We start from the raw sequence: 6,427 nt of genomic DNA, 5'->3' as shown, positions 1-6,427 counted from the left end.
CTCGAGAAATAGACAAAAAAATATTGTTATTCAAATCATACCCAATGCCAATGGGATCGATCCAATTCGCCCAACCCAGCAAGCAAAGACAACCCACGTGAACTCCCGAGCAGGTCCAGTCATTTACTTCTCTTTCCACTTTCCTATGTATACCCAACGATCCCCTCTTTTTGGTTTTTGATATTTGGATATCTCAAATAATTACTTTTCAGATATATATTTTTAAATCGAAATAAACTTTTTTATATATATTATCTCATATATATATATATTATACAGTAAAAGTATTTCTGGAATTATAGTTTTGATCTTCCTCAATATATTTTTTTTTGTATTTGGGTGTTCGGTTTGTCTATCCTTTTTAGCGCGCACAAACCTTAGCGGGGAAGATTTGGCCAAAAATAGAGAAAAACTTAGCGGGGAAGAAACGACCCTTACATATGCGTGAAACTGCTGGAAATCAGCTCTCATCTCATAATCCCCATCGCCTGGTACGCTAGCTAAAAACATTGAGTCTTTTTGGTGCGACAAAAGGTTGAATCATTAACAGGAATCTGAATCAATTTCCTTCACGTTCTTGGTGATTTTAGAAAAAATGTCTGATGCGTTCTGCTCCGACTGTAAGCGCCAGACAGAGGTGGTCTCCGACCACTCCGCCGGTGACATCGTGTGTTCGGAGTGCGGGCTTGTGCTCGAGTCCCATTCCATTGATGAAATTTTTGAGTGGCGTATTTTCGCCAACGAGTCTGCTGATAACGACCCGGTTCGTGTCGGGGGACCCACCAACCCGCTCTTGAGTGACTGCGGTTTATCCACCGTCATAGCCAAGCCCAATGGAACCTCCGGCGAATTTCTATCGTCGTCCTTGGGTCGGTGGCAGAATCGCGGGTCGAACCCGGATCGAGGGTTGATTCTGGCTTTCAAGACCATTGCTACTATGTCAGATAGGTGAGACACGGTTACTGAGCTCTTAGTTATCATCAATAGCGGTGATGCTTTGCTGGGCAAAAAAATTTAATCTGAGAAACTTGATACGGAGGATGAAATTTTCCTAGAAACCTGGGATTAACGTTGCTAGAATTTGTTCGACTTTATCTCGGTATTGCCTTTCGAAGACCGAAGCTATAAGGGGCGAGACGGTTGAACTTGTATATATTCGGGGGACTGCTAGACTGTTTGTTAAATTTCAATCAACATAGCGTTGAATTTTTATCTTGGACAATTCTTTATTGGACATCGTTCGATTAGAAATCTCACCGAGAAGCTTTTTCTGCTATATCATGGTAGTGAAAGAGGAATTATTAAATTTCCATATCTTAGTTATTGCAAACTGTGATGTCAATTGCTGTTTGCATGTAGATTTGGTGATCCTTTCGTTCTTATAAGTCTCTCAGTTATTGCAAACTGTGATGTCAATTGCTCTTTGCATATAGATTTGGTGATCCTTTCGTTGTTATAATTCTCTCTTGAGATAGTAATAGGTGAATAACTCAGGCCAGGGACGGAACCAGAAAAGTAGCATGGGGAGCAAAATATGCTGCGCCACCATCTTGGGTCTCAAATGGTCACACCATCCACATAACGGCGGTAAATGGACCTAGGATACTATATTTTCTAGAGAGCTTAATGATCCGTAGGAGTGTGCACAAAGGGGCTGGAGTGAATTCTTTATAAAGCACTTTCAGTATTGTAACCCAATGTTGTATCATCCAGGCGGTCTTCTCTTGTGTAGTAAAGCTTCTCTAGATGTTTCTCATCACCTACGTGAAAGTGGGGGCATGAATCATTGGACTTACAAGAATCAGCAAGACGCTAGTAATAGCATCTTTGGTCATTCTTTAGGTGGGCAGGAAGCTAGCCCTGAGATGCTAAGCCTTGGTCCATCCCTAGGCTTGGGTAGCGTGACTCTGATTCTACCTGGATTATTATTATTGGCAACCATTGTAATTTGTGCAACAGGATGTATATCTATACATTCTGAAACATGCTTTGCTTACCATTCCTTTTGTTGGGATGAGTTTTTTCATCTTGTTAAATGGTGTCTCCCCAATCTTCATCTGGGGTTTTCTTTCTCTTCATTTATTGATTATTGTTTATACTTCGGAAGCTCTATGAGAGTATCTATAGCTCATAATTAATACTCTTACTATTTTTATGTTTTTATATTCATGCCTAAAAGAGCGGGATTTTTTTATCATCCTTACTTGAGTTTTTCTATTGGGAAACTAACTGATTGGTTATACATTTTCAGGTTAGGACTTGTTGCTACCATTAAGGTATGATACACTCTCGTCTTGGACACTTCACTTGTTATGGGGAAGTTGGGTGATGCTGCATCTATATGCACTGCATATGATTACTTTGATTGATTGAGCATTCTATGACCATGTTTGTGTACCTTACATCATGTCAATTGCACCTTGACTCTGTTATCTTCTGTGCTTTTATGTTCATCTTTTAAGTGAGTGTTTTAGCCATATTTTTATTCCTTTTGCTGTTCATTCAAAGGATCGGGCTAATGAAATATATAAGAGGGTTGAAGATCAGAAGTCCAGTAGGGGGGGAGAAACCAGGATGCTTTGTTGGCTGCTTGCCTTTACATAGCTTGCCGAGAGGAAGCCAAACCACGTACTGTAAAAGGTACATGTTGTGATTCTTTTAACGTCTGGATGCTTCCTATTTATCTTTCCCTATAAAAATGAGCTGCCCTGAAAGGCTGAACCTATGGATTTCAACTAGAGAATTTGCTCTGTTGCCAATGGAGCTACAAAGAAGGAAATTGGCCGGGCAAAAGAATATATAGTGAAACAACTGGGTTTGGAGAAGGGTCAGTCAGTGGAGATGGGAACAATACATGCTGGGGACTTTATGGTGCGTAATTTTTATTGAAATGTAGTATATCTTGCTTTTTTGGCAGCTGTGTTGGCAAGCTTTCTCATCTTAGTTGCTGATAGATTCCAAATGGTGTTACTAACATTATCTTTTTTATTTGAAAAAAAAAAAAAACTTCAGAGGCGATTCTGTTCTAATCTTGGCATGAATAATCAAGCGGTTAAAGCTGCTCAGGAATCTGTGCAGAAATCAGAAGAATTTGATATAAGGTAATTGTACTGATACTTAAGGTTAGCCTATCGTATTGTTCTCACTTCTATTGATCTGTGAACATGTTACTCGCTGATTGCTTATAATGACTTCAATCAAATAGGTGGCTGAAGTAAAAACTCTGGGGGATTTTGTTATAAATAAAATGAAGATATCAGCTTAAGATGAGGGTTTTATAATTATCTTGACTGAAACAATTAGCATCAGATTTAATTGTCACTTTTGAAAGCTGTGTTGGGGGTAAGGTTTGAAATCTGAACTGTTTATACTATGTGCCATGTGTGTCATATCTGTAAACTCTGAAGTGAAATGAAGATATACTAAGATCATGGTTCTGTCGATAATTGTGACTGTGCTGTTTGATTGAGGCTTAAGCAGTTTGCCTGTGAGTAAGAAAGGGTGAGATTTTGGGTTCAGAAACTTCCTGTGGATGTGTGTGTGCGTGCAACTTGAAGTGACAATTGTATTTGGCCACTAGCTTCTATGTCTTTTACTGGCAACTGTAATCTCAGCCTGTGATTATCTACCTTTAGTTGCTCTGTGGAGGCATTAATGTTGGTCTATGTTGAAGCAGATTACTATATACACTGATGATCAATTCTAATAAAACGTCTAATCTTTGCCAGGAGGAGCCCCATATCAATAGCTGCAGCTGTGATATACATTATAACTCAGCTTTCAGATGATAAGAAACCTCTCAAAGGTTTGTAAGATCTCTTTAAACACAAATACACTATATCAGTGAAAAAGCGGAAAACTAGAGTAGGAATTGTCTCTAGAAAGAAATTCCGCCGGCATCCATGTTCATGTTTAAGAGGGAATTCTTATCCTTTGTAGTACATGTATATATGACTTGATTTATTGGTTGCAGATATATCAGTGGCCACAGGGGTCGCAGAAGGAACCATTAGGAACTCCTACAAGGATCTTTATCCTCATGTTTCAAAAATCATACCTAGTTGGTATGCCAAGGAGGAGGACATTAAGAATCTTTGCAGTCCTTGAGCTGTCATATACCCATATATAACAACCTTGATGGATGCTAGTGGATGATTTGGTTTTGGATGTGCTGAACTTCTTTCCATGGAATGAAAGTGCCATCTTTCCTTTGCGGTGACCTACACTGCCCATTTTTTGTGGTCACAAGTTGAGCTTTCTGTGAGGCCTTATGCTATCCGATCCATACATGTATAAATTTGAATGCCCCTGATGCAATTTCCACCAGTCATTGATGTACAAACGGTAAACGGTGAATGCATCCGCATCAATACTTAGTTAAAAGCTATACTAGTCTTTAACATCCATTGACTCCCTTGCAATGCTGATAGTTGTACTTTTTACTCTTGAGGGCACCGTATCTTGGAATTTTGCTTTCTATATTTTTGTTTCCATCACTCTTTTGTGCATAAGCATAGAATAAGGTAAATATGGGACCCGACTCTCCCGTGGACAGATTCACGAGGCTGGCTTTGAAGCATCCAGGAGAATATTACTCCTCTACTCCTTGATTAAGATTTAATTGCAGAGTTATTTTTGGTCTAAATGTACTATTTTTTTTTTTCATATTTATTACTTCCTCTTAAGCTACTGTCTATTAATATTTTTCAACAAGATGGTAGATTTTTCTTACATTGATAATTGAAGTTAAAGACAATCCTAAATAAAAAATTTTAAAAACAGCATGTCATATTTATATATAATTAATTAATTTAATTAATTTTTTAATCTAATCAAATTAGTTAAATAATTTTACATTAATAATAGGTATGGTTTTTAAACCTTATCCTCTTTAGTTACTTTAGCCGACAGATGTCATTTGGGACGTTCTGTTGATTAGTATTTAGTTATATGAATAGTCCAAAACTTTTTAGCAGTTAATTTATATATATATATATATATATATATATATAATATATATAAAGTTTCAGCACAACACATCAGTGCCTGTATATATTGGGGGCGGATTGCATGTCAAGATTGTAATTGACAGGAGCATATCTTTGTCGGAAAATAAGGAAGTCGACAAGAAGAAAAAGGAGAACAAAAGTGGAAAACGAAAAAAGAAAGCAATCAATATTCAATAATGCAACAAAAAAGAATTCGAGCTTCGCAAAATTGGTTCAAGCAGTTTTTAAAATTTTAGCTGTCCATTTTGTATGTGCCATCTTTTTCTTCTGCGGTGTATGAAATAGGTGGCTTGGAATTTAATGAGAGCTGTTTTGTCTTAGAAATTAAACATCGTTCGAATTGTGTGAAATTTCAAAATCTGCAATATTAAATTAAGCTAAACTACATAGCTCTTACTCATCTTTTATTTTCTTGATTGAAATTTGCGTAACAAGTGGTTTGTAAGATATATAGATTGTAGATCCATAGAACATATAGTCGGCAAAACCTAAAAATTGGTTGTTTGGTTAATTCAATCGATGGATATATGAATGTGCACGATCGGCAAACCCTAGACCTTTCCTGAATCTCATCACGCCAAATCCAATCCTAAAATAATTGCTCAACTCAAATCACTCTTCTTTACAAATTGATTTTCCCCTTGAAGACTTCATTACATTCAATAATTGCGCGCACTAACCCTAGCTCTTGCCATCCAAGGGCCCACAATCCTCTTAAATAAATTTATAAAAATAAATATAATTGTTAAACTGAGCAGTTAATCACATAAAGAAGCCAACTAGTGATGTAAATTTATGGAAGGTCCATATATATACATCAAGAAAGGACACTTCTTATCACAGAAAGTGTAATTAGTTATTATTACAAGACATATAATTAGTTATTATATAATTAGCTAAACTTGCTTGCAATTTTGGCTTATATAGAGTAATAATTTAGATTGGAATAACACAATGCTCGGCAAGAATGTGGTGCTTTTCTTTGTCCTCTATTATTTTAATTTGTCACCAAAAGAATTTGTCTCCTAGTTTCAGTAGATTTGGTCATCTAAGGTCACCATCAACTTTCCCCTTAAAGACAGGTATCTTCTTACTAGAATAATCCTATTTAAAATACTATTGGATACTAAATGTAGACATCTCTCCTAATAAAAATTTAAATATTGATTTGTCATATTTTGAAAGGCCGTCAACTTTATATGCATTATGCATAATATAAGGGATGAAGTGAGGCCTAAAAACACAAATACGTTGCCTTACTTTTATAAATTCAGGACAGATCTAGCTGTTAATTATAGGAACAATAGAGCTTTCTTTGAATTAGGTCTTTATAAAACTTAATTAAGCTGTTAATTAAGTTTTATAAGGACCTAATTGAAAATTGATGTAATGTATAAGGAGTTGGGGAATAGTTTTCC

The 6,427-nt window shown here is 36.4% G+C and overlaps 1 pseudogene; it reads left to right on the top strand.

Annotated features, from left to right (window-relative positions):
* The first annotated feature begins 535 nt into the window (after positions 1–535).
* On the top strand, positions 536–4,384 carry LOC114718077 (transcription initiation factor IIB-2-like; annotated as a pseudogene).
* The last annotated feature ends 2,043 nt before the right edge of the window (positions 4,385–6,427 follow it).

Source organism: Neltuma alba, unplaced genomic scaffold (genome assembly GCF_004799145.2).
Source record: "Neltuma alba isolate B1F8T4 unplaced genomic scaffold, ASM479914v2 tig00002163_pilon, whole genome shotgun sequence".
Taxonomy (NCBI): domain Eukaryota; kingdom Viridiplantae; phylum Streptophyta; class Magnoliopsida; order Fabales; family Fabaceae; genus Neltuma; species Neltuma alba.
This window is presented reverse-complemented; position numbering and strand designations above follow the sequence as displayed.